We start from the raw sequence: 7,633 nt of genomic DNA on the forward strand, positions 1-7,633 counted from the left end.
ATGGCTCATTTTGATCGTTTCCTTTTCTTTAACTTCTAGAAATGATCATTTTGCTGGAATGTGTTCTTAGAAATCAATAATGCTGTGGAACATACTTTCTCATAAACAGTGTTAGAGTTCAAAATCATATTTTTATCTATGTTTTAGTAACATATAAACGTATAAATCATATCCCAAATATATCATAAAAGCAGGGATAACTAGCCATCACTATACATATTTAATAATTGACTTTTATTCTCAGAAAAAGAAATAGATTATTATATTACATACAAGAGCCAGTAATATATTTTCATTTCATACATCTATAATCATCAAATAATGGCAATTTCCTATGGTTTAACCTATTATATGTAATATACATGAAGTCATAAAGGTAGAATTTTAGTAGGTTATAGATTTGGCCACAACCAATATATTAGCTCAAACAGGTTTTTTGAAATTTATTTGTTAATAATATTGCCTGCCTGATTTGGGAAGGCTCCTTTTAGGACAATTTGGATGGTATTCCTCGGAAGTTTGCAATAATTTCTTTTTTTGCCCTTAAAATTTTCCTGTAGTAAGTAGAGCATCCAAAATCATCCTGTTTTGTGCCCAAAATACCAGGGAAACAACTGATATTGTTGTGGTTGAAGTTTTGATGATTCTTTTATTGACAATAATACATTTGAAAGCAAGGGTTAGTAAAAATAAGAATTAAAAAAAATACATAAAGCTATGGCAATGTAAATATATAATGAAGCATTATTTATTATAGTGAAAAAGTAGAAAAAATAAAATGCCTCAAAGAAAGGATTAGTTAAATGCATTAAAGTAAAAGGGAAAAGTTTATAGACATTAAAAATGATGTTGTAGAGGAGTATTTATTAACATCAGAAAAATTATCATCATGTATTGTTAAATGAAACATGTAGGTTGCAAAATGATACAGTATAAAAATACATACTGATATACATATGGGTGTAATAGAAAGGCTATTCAACAATGGAATTGTTAGTAGTATTCTTTTTCTGGTTGTGTTGTTTCAGTTTTATTCTTTTGTCAATCTAAATTTTAAAGTTAAAAAACTTGTGAAAGAATATATTTATCATTGTAATAAGAAAAAAAAAAAAAACAAGGAAATTTAGGACTTCCTCCCCTACTCCTCTCCCAGAGACTTTTTTTTGAATTATTTTAAATTATACTATTGTGAACAACTTGTGCATATATCTTTACATTCTTGAGAATATATTTTTTAATGGGATAAATTGAACAACAGTTGAGTTGTTGTAGTAAAGAGTACTTAAAATTTAATTTTAGATTTTATTTATTTATTCTAGAGAGAGAGAGACAGAGAGCATGAGTGATGGAGAGAGGGAGAAGCAGACTCCCTGCTAAGCAGGGAGCCTGATGCGGGGCTCAATCCCAGGACCCTGAGATCATGACCTGAGCCTAAGGTAGATGCTTAACTGACTGAGCCACCCAGGCACCCCTAAAATTTAATTCTAAAATATAATGTAGACATAAACAAAAAGGTTGCATCCAATAAAATGTAGGGGAAATGATACGAAAAATGTATTTATGGAAGCATAAATACAAATGTTCAATATGTATATGAAAATCAAAGCAAGTTAAAGTAACATGATTTTCTACTTACCAGATTTGTTAAAATTAATGAATGTGATAAGTCAAGGTTTGGTAAGGGCATGGAGAAAAAAGAAATCTCACGTACAGGTGGAGGGAGTGTTAAGTGGTACAGTGTGTTATTTCCAAAGCAGAAAACATGGCCAAGCCCAAATTCATTGGTTTGGGAAGTATAGTCTTCCTAATCTAGTTGGAGGTACTACAAAGTCACACAGCAAGGGCTTGGCATGTGTACTTCTATTTCACACATATCCATTTTAATATAATAGCTTGGGTAGTAGGAAGGCATTTGTGATGTTGTAAAAAAAATGATTTGCTTTAGGAAATCTCTAATAGTAGGGTCTTAAAATGTGTATTTACTTTTTAGGACTGTACTATTTACATTACTAAGGTGGATAAAATGGTTCTTCCTGTGAAATGTTTATTGTTAATGGTCAGTATGAGGATCATACCAAACCATGTATGCTCGTGTATATTTTACCAGTCATCTCCTCATCTAATCTTCCCTGTTTAATGCTAACAATGACTCTGAACATTATTATTTAGGGTATACTTAATAGTTATATAACTTGGGTACATTCAGTAGTTGGGATCTTTAGCAATGCATAGAATACCACGAATTAACTCCAGCATGTGACTTTTTAAATTGTCTTTCCCAAGGTCACAGACTTGGTATGTGGCAAAACCAGTCTTGGAACACCGTGTGTTGTCTCCTTCTAACTCTGCCAATGCACGTCTTCTGTACTCAGTGGCCAACAAATGGCCTCATTTTTCCAAAAGCCTGTTCTATAACCGCATTAAAAAGAAATTAGCCTAAAGGTGTAATCAGGTTAAGTACTGACCTTATGACTGAAGAGGCTTGTTCACATGGCCAGACCCACATGGCTCAGGGAGTTTAGGCACCAGGCACATTTTCTGTGAGAGTAGCGATGAATAAATGTTTATCCCAAATTTGGCCCAGACCGTTACCTGACTGCTTCATTGCCTTTGTTATTATCTTGCAGTGTTTTTATCTTTACTTTTTTAATTTAAGAGAAATAAAAATTCAGAAGCCTCAATTTTTATCTCACACAGGGCCAAAAATGGCTGTGCTGTATAGATTTGTTAATTACCTTTGGCTGATTCTAGCCATGACTATAGATCAGGCAAAGTTCATTCATCCATCGGTGGAGCAGGTGACTGGATTTGTGCAGTGATACAGATCATAAAAGATCAGTGAGGTGGCTGCTTCTTTTTAAATTACCTTAGAAGAGCATTAATTTAGGTAAGCTTAACTCAAGTCTTACAGCTGGAAAGGAAGTTTCCATTTGCTAATCATTTTGGGATTTCATTTTTAAGAATCAAATTTTGACTGAGATATAAAGAAAAGAAAAATCATCTTTTCTATATCATCTTTCACAAACTGTGTGTAAGCAGGCATTGTTGTTTCCACTCTCCTTCCCAGGAAAAGCTTAACCTTTCCATCCTCCTTTAACAAAGAACATTACAATATAAATTATAAACTATAATGGCAGGGGCACTTCTAGTAACTACTACACCTTTGTGTATAAAAGTATAAAAGCTGTTCTTCCATAAATACAGAGAACAAACTGATGGTTGCCAGAGGGATGGGGGTGGAGGGGTGGGCAAAATGGGTGAAGGGGGAGGGGGAAGTTCAAGCTTTCAGTTATGGAATAAGTCACAGAGATAAAAGGCACAGCATAGAGAATATAGTCAATGGTATTGTAGCTACCCTTGTGGTAAGCATAACATAACTTATAGAGTTAGTTACTATGTTGTATACCTGAGACTAATGTAACATGTATGTCAATTATACTTCAAAAAAAAGAGCTATTCTTAATTCTTTTATTGTTGAACAAAAGTAGGGGTAAAAAGTATTCTGATGTTATTAATGAAAGAAAATTGTTAGGGAAAAGAGACTTTAAAAGTGAAGCTGAAGGAGCTTTTCTGATTCCCTAAAACTCTTCCAAAGTAAAAGAAAAAATAAGGTTTTCATTAGGGTAGGAAAATGACATTCTTCACATATAATTTTGTGTTTTTATGAACTGAAAAAGTAAAAAGTAAACTCATTGTCACACCAATGTCCTCATGTTGCTCAAAAAATGTCCCAATGACCATGACTCAAGATGTGCCTAGCTCTAAATAATCTCCTATTTAAGCAGGGGTAACTTGAATCTTCAGGAAATCACTGACTTCTATCTTTGATCTTCAACAGCAACAATGAGAAAAGACAGGCTTAAAAAAAATCTTATCCCTAATAGCAAAGGAAATGTCTAATTAAGAGATCATTCCCATTATCTGAGACCCTCAGAAATGCATTTTACTGTTAAATACTCACTTTTCCTTCACAAATGGTTTTAAAAGCCCTGTATAAGATGTATGAAGTCATCTTTAGAAATGACTGTATGCTCAGGAAAATTAGAAGCTCGCAGCAGTCATCATAGATCAGGGAAGCTTCATGAAAAGAACAAAAGCAGCTCAGCAGGAAGTAGACACTTGAAAACAGCAATTTAGAGTTTACAGGCATAGGTTGAAGCTTTTAAAAGGTACTTTCACGGTAGGTGTGCTGTTAATCCTTTATTAGGCCATGGAAATGCATTGCACTGAAGAAGCAATTTCCTCAGTTAAGCAAACATAATTTTTTTCCTCCTCAAGTCAGTTAAATACACCGTTTTACACATGTAAATATTTGGGCATGACTAACTTGGCCTTTTTTTTTTTTTTTTTAGATTTTATTTATTCATTTGAGACAGAGAGATACAGAGAGAGAGAGAGAGCATGAGCAGGGGAAGAGGCAGAAGCAGGCTCCCTGCCGAGCCAGGAGCCCGATGCGGGGCTTGATGCGGGGCTCCATCTCAGGACGCTGGGATCATGACCTGAGCCAAAGGCAGATGCTTAACCATCTGAGCCACCCAGGTGCCCCTTTAAGGACTTTTAATAGCGCTGTCTTCCTACCTCTAGGACAGACTGCAGATAAATCAGCTCAGAACAAGAGTGTCAAGGAAAATAAAGAAGAAAGGTGTTGAGCAATAGCATGAAGAAGAACAAGAAATGAGAAAGAAAGAAAAAGTGGTGGGGTGGGGGCATTGCTGGATCTGGAGAATGGCTTGGAAGAGCATCTTTCAAGAGACTAGACAGCCATGAGAATAGAGAGAAAAGGCTAGGTGATGTTCTAAACTGTCTGGACGAGGAGAAGCCACTCAGTAGAGAGTGCACCTGCCAGGCCCTATACCCTGGGTGGCTTCTAAGATCAATTTAGAAATCTAGGAACCAATCGAAATGAGTTTAGAGGAGTCCCTTCCCAGCCACAATATTCAGCTTTGACTTGATCTTCCCAAAACACTCTCTTCCAAACATTCTATCTCTGACTATCCCTCAGGGACCTCCACCCCCAAATCCAGCATCACTATGCTCATTTGACCCTCTGGAATTTCTCTGAAGTTATAGGCAATGCTGAAAGCATGGTAAATACTTGAGAGAGGGTGCCTAGGAAACTGTGGGCACTGTCCTTCTTGCTCCTCTCCTCTGTTCAATTTCTCCCTTTCCCCCTTTTTTTTCTCAGCAATTGCAACATTCTCTTCTTCCTACTTTGCTCAGCCTCTTAATGGCCTTTCTTCCATTTTTCCTTGTCAATACCGAACCCATTTTTTGAAATCCAGTTCGAATTCTACCCCTTTCTTGTTTTTTTTTTTTTCCAGTCAGAATTAATAGCTTCCTACCCTGTGTTCCTATAACAATTGATATTTTGGTTGAGATTGTAATGCTTTATGCCTTGAATTAGAATTAGGTGTACAGATCTTGTCTCTTCCACTGGACCACAGACTTCCTGAGGACAAGTCCATGTCCTGTTATCACCATAGACTTCACAATATCTGGCACAATGCTACACATAGTATGTGTTCATATATTTGTATACCCTAATAAACAACTTAAAATACTCCCAAGGAGTATTTGCACTTTAATGGAGAATTTTTAAAAGATGCAATGTCTTCTTACTACACTTGATCTTAGCCAAAAGGCCGAGAAGCGATGAGATGCAATGTCTTCTTAATCTAAAGGACTAAATTCCAATGAAACTTCTGGACGGCAAAAGATACATTTTGGTAGGATGCTCTCCAAATCCTACCACATAGTCTCCTCTTTGCAATAATCCTGCATCTAATGGCTCATGACATATTTTGAACACCAACACTATTTTGCAAGAATTCTTTTGCTTTATTCATTTAATCAAAACCATAGGCTTTGTCAGTGATCAGGCTCCCTGAATCATTGATCAGCCACATACTAGTTCTAAGTAAAACCATAGAATGAATTCCTCTGGGTATTTTCTTACAGTGCTAACGTGTGGTTCAATTTTTTGTAATAAAAACCCAACCAACGTCAACAAAATAGTCTCTCAATGATAGTAACGGTGATCAAAATAACCAGTTTGTAAATCTGGCTCTACCCCAGCTAGTTATGAGACTTATGCATTGATTTCTTTTCATTTATTTATGTATTTAATTAATATTTATTGAACTCCCACTAACTGCCAGGCATTGGGTTAGTGCTTTGAGATGTAATGGTAAATAGGAGGGCCTGGCTCCTCTCTAGTACTATTCTGGAGAATAGTGAGCTGGATGGGTGGATGTAAGAAAATTTGACAAATTATATAAATATTTTAATCTTAGAAAAATGGTGATCTTCATCACATGAAGACTAATTTTAATACCAGTGTCCTGTTCATCCCTCCCTTTCTTGCTTAAGCATTCTGTAAGTCTATGCATTATATATATGTATTTTAGGTAAAAATCGGACATTTATGGAGCATTTTTATGTTTTAGATCTCATAGTAGGTTAAAGGGTGGCCCACCAAAATATATGGCCATGTTCCAGAACTTGTGAATGAGACCTTATTTTGAAATAAGGCCATTGTAGATGTAATCAAGATGAGATCATCCTGGGTTATTCAGGTGGGCCCTAAATCCAATCACAAATGTCCTCAGAAAAGACAAGAAGAGAAGATACAGAGTAGAAGGCCATGTTTTCAAGGAGGCAGAAATTGGAGTGATGCAGCCACAAGCCAAGGAACACCTAAAGCCACCAGAAAGCACCTGGAAGGCCAAGAGCCTCTGATGGGGACAGGGATGACAGGTGCAGCCCTGCCAATACCTTAATTTTGGACTTTTGGCCTCCAGAACTCTGAGACAATAGATTTCTATTCTAGTTGATTTCTATGCAGTTGTGGCTGCCCTAGGATTTAATACTGGCCCCTTCGTAGATATATTATCATATACTATCATACTTAATCTTGCCTTGACACTTTCTGGATGAGATTACATCTAAAACTGAGAAGACAAAAACTCAAAGAAGCTAAGAGATTGCCCATGTTCTCATGCGTAGTAAATGCTAGAGACTTGACTTAAACTCATTTCTACCTTGCTCCAAAGCCTATACCCTTTCTGCTTTACTAGATACATTCATATTAGGGCAGCAGAAATGGATAATAAACTCAAAATAACTACCTTGTTCATAATGCAAAGCATTCTTCATCACTCCCAATTATGGAGCCTATTAGAATATGCTGGATACCAAACATTCAGGTAAAGGCAGGGCTTAGAGTTCATACTTTGAGCTATGTTTCTCTATTTTACATATTTATTTCATCTTGAAGTTTCTTTTTTTTAAATACAAATTATATTTTCTTCATTGATTTTTTAAAATTTTTTTTAAAGATTTTTATGTATTTATTGAGAGAGAAAGAGAATGATAGAGAGCATTAGAGGGAGGAGGGCCAGAGGGAGAAGCAGACTCCCTGCTGAGCAGTGAGCCCGATGCGGGACTCGATCCTGGGACTCCAGGATCATGACCTGAGCCGAAGGCAGTTGCTTAACCAACTGAGCCACCCAGGCGCCCCTTTCTTCATTGATTTTTAATATTTTTCAGACAAAATTCCCATTCCTCCTTCCCCTTCCCATCAAGCTTACATTAATACAAATGTCTTACCATATGCAGATAACTATAATATATA

At 36.1% G+C, this 7,633-nt stretch overlaps 1 pseudogene; it reads right to left on the reverse strand.

Moving 5' to 3' along the window:
* Positions 1 to 5,512: 5,512 nt before the first annotated feature.
* Positions 5,513 to 5,654, reverse strand: LOC116636486 (annotated as a pseudogene).
* Positions 5,655 to 7,633: the final 1,979 nt, after the last annotated feature.

This window comes from Phoca vitulina, unplaced genomic scaffold, assembly GCF_004348235.1.
Source record: "Phoca vitulina isolate PV1807 unplaced genomic scaffold, GSC_HSeal_1.0 scaffold12, whole genome shotgun sequence".
Lineage (NCBI taxonomy): Eukaryota > Metazoa > Chordata > Mammalia > Carnivora > Phocidae > Phoca > Phoca vitulina.